Here is a 20887-nt window from a genome sequence, read left to right as displayed (position 1 = left end):
CCTCGTACCTGTTGCGTACAGTTTCATATATCGTGTAGACGGCGAAGTTCACTGTGATACTGCTCAACGTCTGTATCATTACAAAGTGATAATAGTTTTGCCTTTTTATACTTGCAAATAAATAACGTTTTAACTTACAACACAATTAATTAATTAACTACAGTTTCTTAGAGAGTAACACAACACTGAGTAATCACTGTGGAAGCTTCATACTACATGTGCTATTAGAGATCACCGTCAACTGTTGTTGTTGTCGTCTCCTGTCCAAAGATACCCTGTGCAAGTCTCCTCATCTCTGAATAGCTACAGCAACCTATATACATTTGAAACTGCTTACTGTAATCATCCCTTGGTCTCTCCCTACAGTCTTTGACCGCACACTTCCCTCCACTACCACACTAGGATTCCTTCATATCAAAGGATCGATCAGTCGGTCTCTTCTTCCCTTCCAGATAATTTATACCATAAACTTCTTTTTTCCCTAATTCGACTCAGTACCTCCTCATTAGCTGCTCGATCTACCCATCTAATCTACAGCAAGACATTTCAAAAGCTTCTGTTCTCATCTTGTCTGAACTCTTTATCGTCCATGTTGCAGTTCTATATAGTTTCAGAAAACAAACAGTTTCAGAAAACACTTCCCAATACTTAAATTTATATTACATATAAATAAAATCCTCTTTTTCACATACGCTTTTCGTGCTATAGTCAGTCTGCATTTTGTATTCTCTCTACTTTGACCATCGTCAGCTATTTTTCTGCCCAAATAGCAAAACTCATATACTATTATTAATGTCTCATTTCCTAATCTAATTCCTCCAGCAGCAACTGATTTAATCAGACTGCTTTCCATTATCCCCGTTCTAATTTTGTTGATGTTCAACTACTGGGGTATAGTATAGTATGAGTACTCTACGTGTTGCAGTAGAAAACCTGAACCTCCAAGTAAAAACCTTCAAATAAACCAAGGTCCAACAACTATGTTTTCTAGTGCTGTTATTGTATCGTTTCTGGAGAATTGGCGTGGATCCACTTTTCGGTTCTTGAAGGACGAGTCACATTTGATTTGGTTAGCCTTTCTCCACCCCCCACCCCCAACCGTGCTCTCTCTCTCTCTCGCAAATGTAACTTCCATCACCTGTAGATTTAATAAACGGCAGGTGCTACGATAATAATAACAATAATATAAAGAAGATGTTTTGTAATAGTAATAATAATCATTTGTTTTCATCAGAAGTTAGTTAAGTGCTCTAGCACAACTTCCAAGAAATCTCAATTCACAGAAGTACAGCGTACTCTGGGTACCAGAATATGGTCACAACTATGCGAAATCCACTAACGGAAATTAGGTGTTACACCTTGAAGCACCGTTTCGTGAATACACTCTTGTGTTCGTTGAGCCATCGAATCATACAGCCTCCGAATATAATATTGAAAATTTTCTTGTTGGTCAGTTCATGTATATTGCTGGTTGGAAGTTGGTACGAAAGTATATATTTTTCCGTAGCACCCCAGAAACGCTCTATGGGCAACAAATCAGGGGATTAGACATGCCAGTCAAGGATCCATACATTCCTCAAGACGTTTGCGGTGTCCAGTGCAGTGTAGGGTCTGACATTATCTTGTTTTAATATGTCACTTGTTAGGCTGCTGAATAGCAGTACGACAACAGGGTTTACCATTCTTACTATGCATGGGCAAACATTCAGCCTCTCTTCACCAATTACCATATCAGTCGTGTTGTCATATCCAGTAACTCTCTTTAGCATGATTCCAGGAGTAGGGGAGGTACTGGTCTTGAAAATTTCTATTTCATGTCACAATCACCAGTTCGTCTGTCCACACCTTCGCGTATGATCTGACCGACTGAAAGAAAAGCGACACTCATTGCTGAACATCACAGATCGCCATTCATTTACCCAGTTGACTCTGGCTGAACACAACACAAGTCGCTGTTGTCTTTGGTACAGGGTCAGCGGTGAAAGTCACATGGCAACTGCAGAACACAACTCTGTTTCCATCAATGCGTACCCAGCGGTTTGTGGCGACATTGTGCTTGTGGTCATCCGTCTATTTTGAAATGCGGCAAGCCAATCTGCATGCCAGTTTCATTTGAAATAAGATGGTTTCTGTAATTAGAGGATATCCGACCGGATTCCAAAAGGAATGTCTTTATTCACATGTACAGAAATACAATGACTGTAAATTCTAGGCTCTAATAACCTCATTTCCTTTTTCGTTCAATGTAGTGCTGGACTCACTTGCTTGTGAATTATTTTTTGTTTGTGAGAAGGTACAGCAGGTTGGATATGAGACGGGCTGGACAGGGAATGTGGCGAAAAAACGGGTCTTTGGCAAGAGAGCAGACTGGTGGTTCAGGTGTGCCAGAGCGCATTGTGGAGAGTGGCTGTTGTGCATCTCCTGCGTCGCCTTGCCCAGTGGTCGAAATGGGGACAGGGTGCCGCAGGAGAGCGCACCTTTTCCACGATTTTCAGAGGGCCTTTGTAGATAGCCGCAAAAATAATGGCCTAGCCTCATGTACTGCTCTCAGAATTTCAGTGGATCTCTGATGTGATGCTAGTTGCTGGTCATGAAAACGTGCCAGTGGTACTTCAGTCAGCGAAATCACTGAGACGCTGCTGAAGCAGCAGCTTTTAGTCGCAGAAGGGAGTTCTGTGGAGTGATTGTGTCACATCGCGACGTGCTATTTTTGGCGGGATTATGCATGTAGAGAAAGCCTCACTATGGGACTGCTGTGTTCTACATTTTTTCACAATGGGTGAACAGGCAGAGTATGGCGGGAAAAGATAGCCGGAAGTTGGAATACATAAAAAAAACTGCGGGTTTCTTCTGAAGACTTGGAGGATTGCGAAGATTATGACTTCCTCTTAAAACGTGGAGGAGTGCAGAGCTTAAGACTTTTTCAGAAGACGTGGTAGTGTTCGAACGTAAAGGAGTTTTTTGGAAGATGATGTAGAGTTTGCACTGAGATTTTCATCTGCAGACATAACCACTGTGGATCTTGAGTTATTGTGAATGTGGAGCTCTGTGCACCTATCAAAGTCAGCTGTATACGTCGGAGATAGAGATTGGCTGGGAGTGGAGTTGCAGCAGTAACAATGCGCCCTCATCTTCAGTCGAAAGCCATTCACACGCTGGCGGCATTCATCGTGTCGTTCGTGCATCATTACGTTGAGAATAAATTGCATTCTTGGACAATACTGTCATTTCTTTATGACAACCTGCCTCAGATTCAACTTTGGAGTGTTTGATGTGTCCGTTTTACAATTAGTCACCCGATCTACAACCACCGTTTTTCTTGAGAACTCACAAGCTATGCGAGTCAGATTTTGATAGATGTTACCTTCAGCAGAGCCTAGTTTCTCATTCCTTCGAGTAATATTGCTAATCAATTAAGGTCAGAAATAAGATTTCTAGAATTTCTGTTTGTAAATCAATGCACGTTTTCTCATAATTTATGCATATGATTGATGTTTTCAGTGAATAAAACCAGGTGTTTAAATTACATATCGTTTCAATTAGCCACTTTCCCCTTACATTAATTATTCTTTGTATAAGACTGGACTTTAGAATGTACAGCTTAGACCGTTCCCAAGACAGTTGTGCATATTACACTCACAGCTTAGAGTTTAAAGGCGTGGCCCTAGTTGCAATTAATTTTCTGGGTTAGGACAACTTTCCAGGAGCGAGGATTTCGCAATTTGTCGGAGTCATTTGAACAATACTATGATCTTCTCTTGGTGTAGTCTTTCTGCAATGACCCGTGCCTGCCCTTTTTGCCACAATGTTGTCCTGCAACCATCTTGTCACCAGTCTTTTAGGCTTCATTGCACTGTAGACAACCGTCTGTGCAATCTGTCGGTGCGATACTCCCATGTCCCACATGTCAGTGATTTGACTCATCTCAAAGTCTGAAAGGCGGTGATAAGCTGCACGTGCACGTATTTGCGGACATGCTGTGCTACGACGTGTTAGACACACGCTATAGTTATCGAATACTCATACCATTCTTTATCTGCGCTGAAAATATTGAAAATGAGTTGGAATAAGGATTAGATTTTAATCTGCACTCATCAGTGGCATGGAAATAGTGGAGTGTCAAACTTTCCTGGCAGATTAAAATGCGCCGGAATGGGACTAGAACCTGCGACCTCTGCCTTCCGAGGGCAAGTGACGTACCGACGTACCAACTGAGCTATCCAAGGACGACTCAGGACCTACCCCACAGGTTTTCTTCTGCCAGTATCTCATCTCCTACTTCCTCAACTCCACAGAAGTTCTCCCGCATGCCTTGCGCGACTAACACTCTTGGAAGAATGGATACCGCAGAGACAGCTTAGCCACAGTCTGGAGGATTGTCTCCAGACCGACTTTTCACTCTGCAGTGTGTTGTGCACTGGTAATGAGTTGTGCTTGGGCAGTTCCGTCGGTACGGCACTTGCCCTCCGCAAGGCGAAGCTCTCAGGTTCGAATTCGATCCGGCACATAGTTTTAATCTGCCAGGAAAATTTCAAATCATCGCTCACTCGGCTGCAGAGTGGAAATCGTTACTCGAGTATCAGTTTAGTAAAGTTCGGTCAGCGTGTTCGTTACCGTCGTTGCACTTGACGGACAGTTCTTCCATTATCTAGTTGCTTAGCGAGTGGGCCAAGTCGTCTCTGACAACACGCGTCACACTCGAACTTCGCAGCTCTAGGACGGAGCTCCGCACACGCCTCTGCGTTCCGCCCTGCGGCTGTGGCTGAGCGCCGTGCCTTGTGCCACGCGGCGCGGCGCGGCGCGGGCCGCCAGCTCGGCTTAAATTGATTTCTGCATTACGCGGCCCGCAGCTAACTCAGGCCGGCTCAGCGGTTGCCACCAGTCCACCACCACAGCGGGGAAGCCAACTTCTTGTCCTCTGTATATGTTTACGTCGGTCCTTCATTACGTCCCTCAGGATGAAGAGACGGCGTATCAGAGTTCTTGGTTTCCTCAAAGAAAGTCATTTTCCTGTATAGGCAATTTTCTCATTTTCACAAAAAAACTTGGTTTCATTATTTAGTAATAAGCTAACTTCGCCCTCTTGTGCACCGTCTAGCTACATAATAGCTGTTAACGCTAGGCACCTTTTTTGTTTTAACTAAGGCTTTTGATTCTGCTGATCACAAAATATTGCTCCAGAAGTTGGACCATTATGTAATATGGGGAGTAGCTCACAACTGGTTCACTTCTTACTTTAACAACAGACAGCAAAAGGTCATTATTCACAGTGTTGAGAATGACTGCGATGTGGGGTCTGACAGGGGTACGGTCAAATGGGGGGTGCCCCAGGGATCTACATCTACATCTACATCCATACTCCGCAAGCCACCTGACGGTGTGTGGCGGAGGGTACCTTGAGTACCTCTATCGGTTCTCCCTTCTATTCCCGTCTCGTATTGTTCGTGGAAAGAAGGATTGTCGGTATGCCTCTGTGTGGGCTCTAATCTCTCTGATTTTATCCTCATGGTCTCTTCGCGAGATATACGTAGGAGGGAGCAATATACTGCTTGACTCTTCGGAGAAGGTATGTTCTCGAAACTTCAACAAAAGCCCGTACCGAGCTACTGAGCGTCTCTCCTGCAGAGTCCTCCACTGGAGTTTATCTATCATCTCCGTAACGCTTTCGCGATTACCAAACGATCCCGTAACGAAGCGCGCCGCCCTCCGTTGGATCTTCTCTATGTCTTGTATCAACCCTATCTGATACGGATCCCACACTGCTGAGCAGTATTCAAGCAGTGGGCGAACAAGCGTACTGTAACCTACTTCCTTTGTTTTCGGATTGCATTTCCTTAGGATTCTTCCAATGGATCTCAGTCTGGCATCTGCTTTACCGACGATCAACATTATATGATCATTCCATTTTAAATCACTCCTAATGCGTACTCCCAGATAATTTATGGTATTAACTGCTTCCAGTTGCTGACCTGCTATTTTGTAGCTAAATGATAAAGGATCTATCTTTCTGTGTATTCGCAGCACATTATACTTGTCTACATTGAGATTCAATTGCCATTCCCTGCACCATGCGTCAATTCGCTACAGATCCTCCTGCATTTCAGTACAATTTTCCATTGTTACAACCTCTCGATACACCACAGCATCATCTGCAAAAAGCCTCAGTGAACTTCCGATGTCATCCACCAGGTCATTTATGTATATTGTGAATAGCAACGGTCCTACAGCACTACCCTGCGGCACACCTGAAATCACTCTTACTTCGGAGGACTTCTCTCCATTGAGAATGACATGCTGCGTCCTGTTATCTAGGAACTCCTCAATCCAATCACACAATTGGTCTGATAGTCCATATGCTCTTACCTTGTTCATTAAACGACTGTGGGGAACTGTATCGAATGCCATGTGGAAGTCAAGAAACACGGCATCTACCTGTGAACCCGTGTCTATGGCCCTCTGAGTCTCGTGGACGAATAGCGCGAGCTGGGTTTCACATGACCTTCTTTTTCGAAACCCATGCTGATTCCTACAGAGTAGATTTCTAGTCTCCAGAAAAGTCATTATGGTTCAAATGGCTCTGAGCACTATGGGACTCAACTGCTGTGGTCATAAGTCCCCTAGAACTTAGAACTACTTAAACCTAACTAACCTAAGGACATCACACACATCCATGCCCGAGGCAGGATTCGAACCTGCGACCGTAGCGGTCGTGCGGTTCCAGACTGTAGCGCCTTTAACCGCTGGGCCACTCCGGCCGGCAAAGTCATTATACTCGAACACAATAAGTGTTCCAAAATTCTACAACTGATCGACGTTAGAGATATAGGTCTATAGTTCTGCACATCTGCTCGACGTCCCTTCTTGAAAACGGGGATGACCTGTGCCCTTTTCCAATCCTTTGGAACGCTACGCTCTTCTAGAGACCTACGGTACACCGCTGCAAGAAGGGGGGCAAGTTCCTTCGCGTACTCTGTGTAAAACTGAACTGGTATCCCATCAGGTCCAGAGGCCTTTCCTCTTTTGAGCGATTTTAATTGTTTCTCTATCCCTCTGTCGTCTATTTCGATATCTACCATTTTGTCATCTGTGCGACAATCTAGAGAAGGAACTACAGTGCAATCTTCCTCTGTGAAACAACTTTGGAAAAAGACATTTAGTATTTCGGCCTTTATTCTGTCATCCTCTGTTTCAGTACCATTTTGGTCACAGAGTGTCTGGACATTTTGTTTTGATCCACCTACCGCTTTGACATAAGACCAAAATTTCTTAGGATTTTCTGCCAAGTCAGTACATAGAACTTTACTTTCGAATTCATTGAACGCCTCTCGCATAGCCCTCCTCACACTACATTTCGCTTCGCTTAATTTTTGTTTGTCTGCAAGGATGCCCCAGGGATCAGTGTTGGGGCCACTCCTGTTCCTTGTTTATATAAATGACTAGCGGACCCGACAGACGTTGTCCTGCATGATATTTAAAGCGATTAGGATATTAAACAAAGTATGAAATGAAAGATAAATAATATAATAATTTCATTATTTGAAATAACATCAATTTTTCTAAAAACAATTCGTCATAATCAATAATGTTTGTTTAATTTCATCTTAATGCGAGTTGATGAACAATATTTTAGTCAATTCCTGAGGAGTATAAATGAATAAACTTGATGGTTTTTCAATTAGAGAACACGCCACATATAATTGGCCCTGTGAAAAGAACGGATTTTCTAGATCCAACCCACAAATCGACATGTTTGACCTTGTGACTTATTAATAGTCATGGCAAAAGCCAAGCGAATTGGAAATTGCAGACGTCTGAATGGAATGGGTGAGTCTGAAGGGATCATTGGGATTCGTGGCCAGCTTCAAGAACATTGCCCATAATTTCTTTTATGACTAATCTTGTATCGTTGCATAGCTTAGGTGCATTTAAGCAAAATGATAGGTGAGTCAATTTTTAATCGCAAGTTATGTGGTGGCGTTCCTGGTAAATCCAGCGAATTCAAAAAAATTCAACAGGATAATTGACTGCTTCGTCAAGATCGGTAACAGTGTCGATCGATTTGAACAATATCTCACTGCCGGTCAATGACCGTTGTATTTTGAAGTTAATAGCGTCAACATCCATACTTTTTGCGGTTAAAATAGCTCGTTCACGAAGCCACGCATGATTGATATAATTAGCTTGTAAATCTGGAAATATGCTTTCAATCAAAGCATCCTTCGTATTTACCATGTTGCAGAAATTGTCTGGCAATTTGATGGATTGTGTGTCTTCATGCAATGATATTGTTCCATTTCCAATGTTTTGAGCAATTGCTCGGAGAATGATAGTGCCAATGGATCGTTTTGCAGTTGAACACGTATATTTGTGTTAAGACGTAATGTACTGACATTTCGCCACAAATAAGATTGCTTTATCATGCGTTAATTTCATCCGCATATGTAGCGCGTGGAATGACCGGCAGTGTCTGTCTAAAATCACCGGACAGCAGCTATAAGGCACCACCGAAAAGCCTGGTATTATTATTTAGATCTTTCATCATCCTATCGAGAGCTTCAACTGAATGCTTGTGCGCCGTAGTACATTCATCCCAGATAATAATTTTGCATTTTTGCAAAACTTTAGCCATAACGGAATGCTTTTTATGTTGCACACTGCATCTGGATTTGTGTGAATGTTCAACGCCAACTTGAGTGCTGAATGTGCAGTGCGTCCGCCATCAAGCAAAGTGGCTGCAATATCTGATGAAGCAACTGCTAACGCAATATGATTTCGTGTTCGAATGCGCTCAAGTATTAGCGAGATGAGAAACGTTTTTCCAGTGAGTTGTTCATTATTTTCAACGAAAGTAGTTAAAGAGGCCGTATTGAACTGTTGTTCGCGCTGAATCTCGCTGTTAATGATGTCTTGTTGCTGGGCGGTTAGGTGAGGCCATACCAAAATGAATGAGTGGCATATTCGAAATCAGAATGCAAATATCTTCCATCTTTATTAGCACCTCGTTATATATTTCCGGCGAAAAATCGATAGTGGGATCTTGATCAGCGATCCGAATGCGATGCAGAATGTCGTCGCTCATGGAATCTTTATATTTGTCCCAGAGGAGAGAAGCTTGAGATGGAAAACATGTCAATAATATGGGCCCCCACTTGAATGCAGCCCGCATCTCGTGGTCTTGCGGTAGCGTTCTCGCTTCCCACGCCCGGGTTCCCGGGTTCGATTCCCGGCGGGGTCAGGGATTTTCTCTGCCTCGTGATGGCTGGGTGTTGTGTGCTGTTCTTAGGTTAGTTAGGTTTAAGTAGTTCTAAGTTCTAGGGGACTTATGACCGCAGCAGTTGAGTCCCATAGTGCTCAGAGCCATTTGAACCATTTTTGAACTTGAATGCATACACAAAAATTCATTCAAGTCGATCCAGTCGTTGAGTTGCATTATAGATAAATAACCTAGATACCGACTGCAGCGCCATCTGCCGGGCTGATTTGTGAATCTAAACCATCCAGGGCGACAGCCGAACGCATACAAAAAAATTCATTCAAATCGGTCCAGCTGTTTAGGAGGAGTTCAGTGCCAGAGACACGTACAGTAGAATTATATATAAAAAGATATGCCCTTTAGTATTACGGGTCACTCTAAAATATTTCTGTTTGCTGATGACACTAGCCTGGTAGTAAAGGATGTTGTGTGCAACATCGGCTCTGTTTCAAATATTGCAGTTCATGACATAAGTTCATGGCTTGTAGAAAATAAACTAAGTCTAAATCACAGTAAGACTCAGTTTTACAGTTTCTAACACACAATTCAACAAAACCCGACGTTTTAATTTCACAGAATGGGCTCATGATTAGTGAAACTGAACAGTTCAAATTTCCAGGTTTCCAGGTAGACAGTAAACTGTCGTGGAAAGCCGACGTTCAGGAGCTTGTTCAAAGACTTAATGCTGCCGTTTTTACTATTCGAACGATATCTGAATTAAGTGATCGTTCGACACGAAAATCGGTCTACTTTGCTTATTTTCGGTCGTTTGTGACGTATTGTACTATATTCTGGGGTAACTCTTTCCATTCTCAATTTATATTTTTGGCTCAGAAGCGGGCGGTTCGAGTAGTAAGTGGTGTAGGTTCCCGAAAAGTTTGTCGACCCCTGTTCACCAGCCTGGTTATTCTGACATTGGCCTCTCAATGTATACATTCTTTTCTGTCGTTTCTTGCTAACAATGTCGGCTTATTCCCAAGAATTACCAGTTAATAGTCGTCCAATCTGCATTTGGATCGCACTTTCTTAACTCTTACGCAGAAAGGTGTGCAGTATACTGGTGCATCCATTTTTAATAAGCTATCATAAGAATTCAAAAATCTTAGCAGTGATCAACGTGCTTTCAAATCGAAACTAAAGAGTTTCCTCCTGAGTCACTCCTTCTATTCTGTCGAGGAGTTCCTTGAAAAATTATGCTGATTCCTGTGTTATATTGTTGATTGCGTTTACATAAACTTATGGTTTTTTGGGTTTATAAACATTTTATTTTATCTGTTATTACTTTTATATTGCAATTTCATCTACTGACATGACCTTGGAGATATGGTTCTCAATTAGGTCCTACGTAACAAACGTCTGGTGGTGTTGCTAATAAGAGTTTCACGCAACTGTTTTAGGTATGGACACGTTATCATACCTTTCAAGTCCATATGTAAAATGGAAAAACGCGACCTATCTGTTAGTGCAGCTGTAAAATGGGCCATACACGTTTAACAGTCGTGTTCGTACCTCCAATGGCTGTGCAGAGCTCTTATTAGCCTTTTTCCACACTGATGTGTCGACCGCATCATGCTGTAAGCATAACAGTTTTCATGGTGGTGTAGCTTCACCATCGCATTAGAAGACGAAATTAACTAACTGCTAAATAATGGAACACTTTTTGCCAAAATAAAAGAACTGCCTACGCCGTAAAATGATTTCCTTTAAGAAATTTTCATCGACTGTGTACCATCATATAAAAAAACATGTTATTGTTGTTCTTATAATCCACAACGGCTGTCTGACCTCTGGCTACCTTACCAGATTGGAGTTGAGTGAACAATGATTGAAGATGAAGAAACAGAGAGGATACACAAAGAAAAAGTTTACACTGATGATCCGAAACATTATGACCACTGCCCCCCGCGACTTTGGATGCCACCTGGTAGAGATACGGGCGTGTGACACGGTAATAAAAGTATGTAAGCGGAGCAGACATGGACGGGGGCACCCTAGGGAAGATATGGGCTGCAAATGGGGAATCCACTGAGATAAGCGACTTTTACACGGGGTAGATTGTTATTACACAGAGCCTATGTACGAGTATCTCGAAAACGGCGAAGCTGATCGAATGTGCACGTGCTGCTGTCGTGCACATCTACGGAAAGAGGTGAAAGGACAGTAAAACTACCACTAGGCTCTAAATAGTTGGACCTCCACGACTCGTCACAGGACGTGGGGTTCGGAGGCTTGTCTGCTCAGTAAAGTAGGGTAGATGGTGATCTGTGCCATCTCTGCCGAAAGAGCCCAAGTGCTGGTGCACGCATAAGTATTTCGGAGCACACCGTTCATCGTACATTATTGAACACAGATATCCGCAGCGATGATCTCTACATGTTCACATGTTGAGCAGTTGGCACGGGACCATCGGGATTCGACTGTCGATCAATGGAAACGAGTCGGCTCTTCGGGTGAATCACAGTTTTGCTACACTATGTCGATGGTCGTCTCCACAAACACTCTGATGGAGATGAACAGCGGCTTGAGACGTGCAGCGCGCCATGCGCACCGGCTGGTGGGAGCATTATTAGCTATGGGAGACATTCTCCCACGCTTGCGTGGGACGTGTGGTAGTAATCGAAGACACGATGACTTGCAGTATGTATAAGTTTGCTCCTTTGTTATTTCTATGCCACTTAGCTGAAGAGCGGCGGATTTTGTTGCTGACAGCACTCGCCTGTCCGTATGGGGCAGAGCAGTGAAATTACAATAAAGATAAAAAATGGCGCAATTGTTAGATCGGCTACTGCTACTACAATGGCAGGTTATCAAGATTTAAATGAGATTGAACGTGGTATTATAGTCGCACATGAGCGATGGGACACATCATCTCCGAGGTGGCGATGAAGTGCGGATTTTCCCGTACGACCATTTCACGAGTGTACCGTGAATAGCAGGAATCCGGTAAAACATCAAATTCCCTTCATCGTTGCAGCTGGGAAAAGATCCTGCAAGAATGGAACCAATGACGACTGAAGAGAATCGTTCAGCGTGACAGAAGTGCAACCCTTCCGCAAATTGCTACAGATTTCAATGCTGGGCCATCAACAAGTGTCAGCATGCGAACCATTGAACGAAACATCATCAGCATGGGCTTTTGGAGCCGAAGGCCTACTTGTATACCCTTGATGACTGCACGCTACAAAGCTTTATACCTCGCCTGGGCCTGTAAACTCCAAAATTGGTCTGTTGATAACTGGAAACATGTTGCCTGGCCTGGCGAGTCTCGCTTCAAATTGTATCGAATGGGTGGTTATGTACAGGTATGGAGACAACCTCATAAATCCATGGACCCCGCATGTCAGCAAGGGACAGTTCAAGCTGGTGGAGGCTCTATCATGGTTTGGGGCACTTGCAGTTGGAGTGATATGGGACCCCTGATACGTCTAGATACGACTCTGACAGGCGACACGAACGTAAGCATCTTATGTGATCACTTGGGTCAATTCATGTCCATTGTGCATTCCGACGGACTTGGGCAATTCCAGCAGGACAATGTGACCCCCACACGCCCAGAATTGCTACAGAGTGGCTTCAGGAGCATTCCTCTGAGTTTAAACAATTCCGCTGGCCACCAGACTCCGCAGACATGAACATTACTGAATATACGAGGGGGGGTTCAAAAGTAACCGGAATCGTAATGCTGCACATCGTATACCTGTAGTAGCAGGGTGCGCCGCCAGAGGATTGTAATAGGAGCTTTGCTGAGTCATTCTGCCACGCGGCGTCACCCAACAGTGAGAGGTGTGGTTTCTTCGGCAGTTCCTTGAGTGTGCGTACAGTGCAGACGTGACACAAGGAAATGGCTGGTTCTTACAAACAACGTGCGGCAGTGAAGTTTTGTTTCTTGCTCGGCAAGAACGCAGCAGAAACTGTTGCGATGATTCAGAGAGCCTACAACGACCATGCTCTTAGTAAAACTCAAGTGTACGAATGGTTTTCTCGGTTTAAAAAGGGAGAAATGGTGGTTGAAGATCAGCCCCGTTCTGGTCGACCTTCAACTGCTCGAAACGAAGGCAACATCGACAAAATCCGTGATCTCATCAGTGAAGATCGACGCAGGACGATCGACCAACTCGAAAACTTGTCCGTGTTGTCGTGGAGCTCAATTCAGCGCATCTTGACCATCGCTTTGGGGATGCGAAGAGTGGCAGCAAAATTCGTGCCGAAGCTTCTTACAGGAGATCAAAGGGATCGTTGCGTTCAAGCCTGTCTCGAAGTGAAGGATGCGTTCAAAGATGATCCACATTTTTTCAACAAAATCATTACAGGTGCTTTGGGTACGATCCAGAAAGTAAACAACAGTCATCACAATGGAAGTCACCTGGCTCACCAAGACCAAAAAAAGCTCGATAAGTGAAATGAAAAGTGAAAACGATGTTTATCTGTTTTTTTTTTTTTTTTTTTTTTTTTTTTTTGCTTCAAAGGGATAGTACACTCTGAATTTGTCCCTGAAAACCAGACAGTAAACCAACAATTTTATTTGGAGATTATGAAACGCTTCGCAGAAGTTTGTCGCGAAAACGTCCGGCTTTGTGAGACTCTGGCGTATGGTTTCTGCATCACGACAATGCTCTCGCGCACACGGCTCTCAGCGTTCGCCAGTTTTTGGCCTCAACGAAGACGACTACCTTGACCCACGCGCCCTATTCGCCGGATTTAGCACCCTCGGACTTCTTCCTATTCCCGGGGATGAAAAGAGACTTGAGGGGGAAGCGTTTTGCGGATGTGGAAGACGTAAAACGCAATGTCATGAAAGTGCTAGCAGGTATCAAAGAGGACAAATTTAAAAGGTGCTTCGAACATTGGAATGAACGTTTTGACAAGTGTATTAATGCTAATGGAGAGTACTTCGAAGGAGATTAAGGTTGTATTTGAAAACAATAAAGTATATGCTTTCTAGAAAGAAATTACGGTTATTTTTGGGTCCCCCCTCGTATGTGAGATCCCTTGCAATGTGCTGTTCAGAAGAGATCTCCACCCCCTCGTACTCTTACGGATTTATGGACAGCCCTATAGGTTTCACAGTGTCAGTTTCCTCCAGCATTACTTCGTGCTCGTGGGAGCCCTACATGATATTCGGTAGGTGTGCCTGTTTCTTTGGCTCTTCAGTGTAATTTTCTATATAATGCTCATAACAATCCATTAAAATAAACTATTTTATCGATTTTTTTCACGATTGATTAATGTCGATGTCATTGTCATTTTCAACTGCACATTCGTGAAAGGACAACAGAAATAAAATTTTGAAACTTTATTTTAAAATAATACAGAATATTTGCGCATTATACAGAACTACATAGTGGAAAGCTTATATTTAAAATTGGATTGCATAATCACCGTTGAAGCGAGGGTACGATCAAGTATAATGTTTTAAAAGATCGGACATACTGTTCATCAGACGTTCAAATTATATGATACGATTCATTTTGTTTGATACTACTTGTTTTGAACGTATGACGTATGACTAGTAGCTAAATCAATCTAGTTTTACATGTTGCACCACACTATGAAGCTTTACAAGACGTCTCTATCTACATATATACTTTGAAACCGGCCTATGGTGTGTGACGAACGATACTTCATGAACCGCTGTCATTTCTCCTCATTCCTGTTCCAGTCGCAAATGGTTTGCGGGAAGAATTATTGTTGGTAAGCGTCCGAATCAGGCTCAATATCTCTAATTTTACATTCACGGTCTTTTTGCGAGATATACGTAGGTGGAAGGAAGATATTGCTTCACTCTTCTAGGAACGTCCGCTCTCGGAGCTTTAAGAGACGATCATACCGTGGTGCAGACCGCCTCTCTTGCAGCGTCTGCCTCTGCAGTTGGCTGAGCATCTCCGTGACGCTTTCGCGCTTACTAAATAAACCTGTAACGCAACATGCTGGTCTTCTTTGAATCTTCTTCATTCCCTCTATCAGCCTATGTCGTACGGATCCCAGACTCACGATCAACATTCAAATTTTATGGATGTGATTGCTTCCATTGGTTGTTCTGCAGTCGTGTAACCATTCAGTAATGACGAACAGGAGAGCTTCTGTTAAGTTTGGAAGGTAGGAGACGAGGTACTGGCGGAAGTAAAGCTGTGAGGACGGGTGGTGAGTCGTGCTTGGGTAGCTCAGTTGCTGAGACCCGAAATTAAATGTCAAGTAACGGCTTTATAGCCGGCACGGTAGCTCAGCGTGTTCGGTCAGAGGGTTTAGCTACCCTAAACGGATCAACGAACAACCTGAACGAGTGTCATCGGACGACCGCCACGAACAAATTCAGCGAACAATATAGAACAAAATGAGATTTAAAAAAAAAGTCGGTAGAGCAGTTGCTCGCGAAAGGCAAAGGTCCCGAGTTCGAGTCTCGGTCCGGTCCACAGTTTTAATCTGCCGTGCAGTTTCATATCAGCGCACACTCCGCTTCAGAGTGAAAATCTCATTCTGAATTTTTTTTTTTGTATTTTTTAATATCCGGTATCGTAATTTTATTCCTATTGTTCTTTCACGTAGATGCATTTAAAATGATAACTGGCCACACGTAACAATTTGTAACTTCTGCCTTGCTGTAAATGGATAAGTGTCCCTTGCTGAATAAGAATTCTCGAGAAGGAATTCCCTCGTAGATAAATGTCAGTTATCTATTTCTCTTTTCCTCAACCAGATTTACGCGATCATTCCATCTTACATCACTCTGGACGGATACATTTACATATTCGATCGCCGTGATATGTGGACAGTGTTGCAATCAAATAACATCGAGCACTTTCGGCTATTTTCATGCGTTATACTAGATTACACCGGAGAATATTTTACTGGCTTTGTTTTTAATAAAAGAAAGGAAATAAGCAAATAGGCCGTGCGAGTATCATCTTCTCTAGCAATATTACTTTATCGTAGGAACTCACCTGAGCTCTTTTGTTTGAGTACTTTTGTGAGGCAAGGTAGATACCGGCGTTCTCCAGCGCAGAGTTGTCGAGGAGAGAAAGTGGTACTCGGCCGTAACAGAAAGGTGGCACAGATTAGGCTACTCCTGACCTAATCTTGTCATAGGCTACTGTGAGAAGGCAGATTCATGTTTGTACGCCACTCCAGTACAGTTTTAACTCGTGACATATACTCTGTCCAGACAGAGAGAGAGAGTTCACTCTCACTGTACCAAATTGTCGATTGGTAAATGGTACACGATTATTCGGAGTGTCTATACAGCTCATGTCGACTTATACTGTGTGACAAATGTTCAGCACAAACGAAAGTAAGAATTAGTGTGCTCCAAGAAATCTTAATAATATTGCTTTTGTTCTCAGCAAAAATAAACAGTTTGCCATATAAGGTCAGCAGCATTCTCGGCTTAATTGCTGTTGTCCGCAGCAGTGTATCATCTTTGGAAAATCGCAGGAAAATGCGGAATGACTTAAACAGTTTTTCCACTCGGTATTCTTTAAATATTAATGTACGGTGGATAAATGAAATAACTCGACAATATCTAATTACAATACCATTGTTTAAGTTCTGAACTCTGCTACGCCGTTTAAAAGAACTTTGTTCGCAAACATCTACCAATTCTAGATTCCCAGCCATATGACTTGAACATGTGAAACCAATATACGGGAAGGCAGTGGAAGACTTGGAATTATTAACAGGATTTTACAAAAGGGAATTGCACGTCTTAAGGTCTTAAGTGAACCCACATCTAAGATCTTAGCGGAACTTATTCTACAGAGCTGTACCTGTGTTTGGAGTCCTGGTAACGTGACATCACAGCATAAATCGATGAAACCGAGAGGCGCGCTGCTGGTATCGCAACAGGTCATAACTGGCCGTAGTCAGGCACTACAGAGCTGTGCAGGGAACTTAAACCCACATTCGCTTACGTACTCTGAACACCATTGTGAAGTGCAGGGCAGAGGTCGTTTGCCATTGTACCACGTGTAAGGGGTTCCTTCCCGTTCCACACGTACATGGGGCACGGAAAGAATCATTGCTTAATGTGCTCTGCGTACGCTGTAATCAGTGTAGTCGTATCGTCGTGTTCCCTACGTGAGCGAGCGACATGCACGATGGTACAGAAGGAATGGTCACTGTTCAGGGATATGACAAATTATCATTTTAAGAAAAAAAACTTCACATGAACATATGCCATATTCTGAAAGGTTTATGAGACAATACACATTTAATGCAGATTGTTACTTTTTTGTTGTGTTATTCAATACATTGTCAGGTTTACACGGCTACATATGTATAATATTCATTAAACATTACAACATGCGTTTTACAAGGAATGAATTGAAAAATATGTAGTTCTAACACGTCTTCCTGTAAGCATTATCATACACATCACATTACAGCTGTTGCACAGTTCACAATAAAGGTTCTAATATCGCAGTGTCAACTTCAATGCATTTGTGAACTCCTGGGAGAACCAGTTGTGTTGCTTGTCTGAGTGCCTCTGCAAGTTTCCTAATGAGGACAGCAGCATCCATGATGCGACCAAGCAGTTCATCTCGCGTATTCACCTTTCGTTTGTACGCCTCAAACTTCATCCAGCCCCATAAACAAAAATCTAATGGCATAAGGTCTGCCAATCTTGGTGGCCTGTTAACTGTACTACCACGACCGCTCCAGCGATTAGGGCAAGTGTACTTGTGTTGTTTTCTCACACGTCTGATAAAACACGGAGGGGTTCTGTCACACTGGAAGTGCATTGCAGTCTGCGTGGCCAAAGGAACACCTCCAACGTGTTCAACAAACGAATTTTCCAAAAAATGCAAGTAATTCTGTCCCATCATTCCCTCTTCTAAAATGACTGGACCTATCAACATGTTACCGAACACTGATCGAAAAACGATTTTGGAAATCGGTGTCCACTGTGGCGTGTGGATTTTTCTTGCGATCGTCGTTTTTTATTACGTGTGTTTTCGACTGCATTCAGTGTAAACGCGTTTTTATCAGTGAACAGTATTAACGGAAGTGATTGACGACTGTCATTAGACAAGTGACAAAATTTCTGTGGGAAGTCCTTACACATCCTCCGTACAGCCCCGATCTCTCCCCACTTTATTTCCATTTTTTTGGAGCCCTGTCTAAAGAGAATTGTGGCCGCCGATTCGCTTCGGACGAAGCTTCCATAGGAAGCCCTAAACATTTTTTTATGAAGGCACTGACGCCTTGTTTCACAGTGGGATGAATACATTAACAGTTATGGCGATACCTTTCGAAATAATAAACATTTTACTAACTTTTTTCCATGTGTTTCATTTTCATTTTACTGCTTCTTATAGAAAAAAGTCTAAGGGTTGGGTTGTTTGGGGAAGGAGACCAGACAGCGAGGTCATCGGTCTCATCGGATTAGGCAAGGATGGGGAAGGAAGTCGGCCGTGCCCTTTCAAAGGAACGATCCCGGCATTTATCTGGAGCGACTTAGGGAAATCACGGAAAACCTAAATCAGGATGGCCGGACGCGGGATTGAACCGTCGTCCTCCCTAATACGAGTCCAGTGTCTAACCACTGCGCCACCTCGCGCGGTTTTAAGTCTAAGGTTACTCTTAACACTGTTTGCCAGCTCCATGGAACATGAACAAGGATCCCAACACAATACTATGGGACACATCCGAAGTTAATTCTACATCTATCGGTGAATCTCCGTCCAGGACAACGTGCTGCGTCCTCCCTACCTATAGTCCGGTCACGTATTTCGTTTGGCACCACATATGAATGGACTTTCGTAACTAAGTGTTGACGTGGAACTGAATCAAATAGTTTTTATTGCCTGCAACCGTTGCTTTCAAGGTGGTTTTTATTGCCTGCATCCGTTGCTTTCAGGGTGGTATTTGAGAAAATCGCGAGACTGTCTCCGTGCTGGTTGGCCGGGAGGAAGTCACTCTGTTCCAGATAACGTCATTACATTTGAGCTCCGAATATATTCTAAGACTCTATAATAAATGGTTGTGAGAGATATTGCGGGTATCAGAATCTTTGGCTGAAAAGAAACGTTTTCAAGTCAAACACTGTTGGTTAATTTCGAGGATTTGTATGTCGAATGCACCGTGCAAAGTTTGCCATCTTCATCGTATATCTGGCGCGGAAACTATACGATGTCAAACGCATACGGAGGTATGAAGACATTTTTATCTCTCACATTCGTGAATGGAGCAGGTCAGATACAAACTACCCTATGCCCGTGGTCGTACCGAGGTGGTTCTGCTCCTACGGCAGAGCTGCCAAAGCTGCCACCACCTTCGTCATCCCATTGCCCTCCCACCTCTGCAAGACTACGTTTTTGTAATTTTTTTCTACGCAGTAGGCGGTCACTTTGAAAGCTGTGCACCCTTGCAGACCCGCCCACCATCTGCTGGCGCGCCACAGTGCATTTACTACGCTCTGTTTCCTCGTAAACTGAACCTGGATGTCAACATAACAACAATGCGCTATGTGGGGCACTATACTTCACCGTAAGTCGTAAATCACTTCAGGCAAATGCCGGGATGATTCCTTCGAAAGGGTACGGCCGATTTCCCTCCCCATCCTTCACTAATCCGCTTGGGTAGCTCAGATGGTGGAGCACTTACCTGCGAAAGGCAAAGGTCCCGAGTTCGAGTCTCAGTCAGGCCACGAAGTTTCAAGTCAGGGACAGTTTTTCACACAGTCGAATCCGGCCCATCCTTCTGGCAGCTGGAATGAATATCCCTCTTGTCCGCTCCCTCCAGAGGCTCCGGCGATCATACAAAAAGCGAAGTCGAAATATTTTTCTAATGATGTCGACAAAACTCTGTGACAGGTCCCTGCGAGGTGGTATAACTATTACAGATTTGCAATGATGATAATACCAACTGGAAAACTGGGGGACATCCCAGGATGGAATGAAGAGACGGAGGAGTTGTGCCAGAGATCCTTGCAAAACGACGATGTCGAAATTGCTGCTGAGATCTTACAAAGACTGCATGCAGCCTGAAGGAGGAAATGGGAAGAAACGACTGAGACATTATAAGCTTCACCAAAATCGAGCATGAACGCATCGAACCTCCTAAAGAATCCCTGAGATGCCAGTCCACCCGAGGTACAAACACCACATGTCTCTTCCAACCACATGTCTCTTGACCCTGAATTGCATCCTTATCAAAAATTCTTTGAGACTGGGAACATACCACTTTCTTCAAGAAAATATTCTGTCAGTCGGAAGACTCTCCAAGTAATGATTCCCGCTCCTTCACAGTTGATGAAGTAAGTTTTGCCATCAGTAAAATGAAAACAGGAAAGGCCCCAGAATTTGATGACGTTCTACCTGATAATATGTAGCGGGCGACGGATCAAAGGAGGGATGAGCCAGTTCTTTTCACATAATTATTATGTAGTATGGCCTTGTGCTACCTTAGTTCAAAACGCTAAAGTAATACTTTTGCTGAAGCCAGGTAAACCAAGGGACAAACCAGAAAGCTACTGGCCCATTTCCCTCCTAAGCACCACCCATAACCTGTTCGAGAGGCTCATTTTAGCCGGACAGAACCGATACTGGAAGAACACCTACCAGTGGAGCAAACTGGCTTTCGCCACAACATAATCTGCGAAAACCAGGTACTCAGTCTGACTAGCCACATCGAAGCAGG

Source organism: Schistocerca cancellata, chromosome 2 (assembly GCF_023864275.1).
Source record: "Schistocerca cancellata isolate TAMUIC-IGC-003103 chromosome 2, iqSchCanc2.1, whole genome shotgun sequence".
NCBI classification, from domain to species: Eukaryota; Metazoa; Arthropoda; class Insecta; order Orthoptera; family Acrididae; genus Schistocerca; species Schistocerca cancellata.
This window is presented reverse-complemented; position numbering follows the sequence as displayed.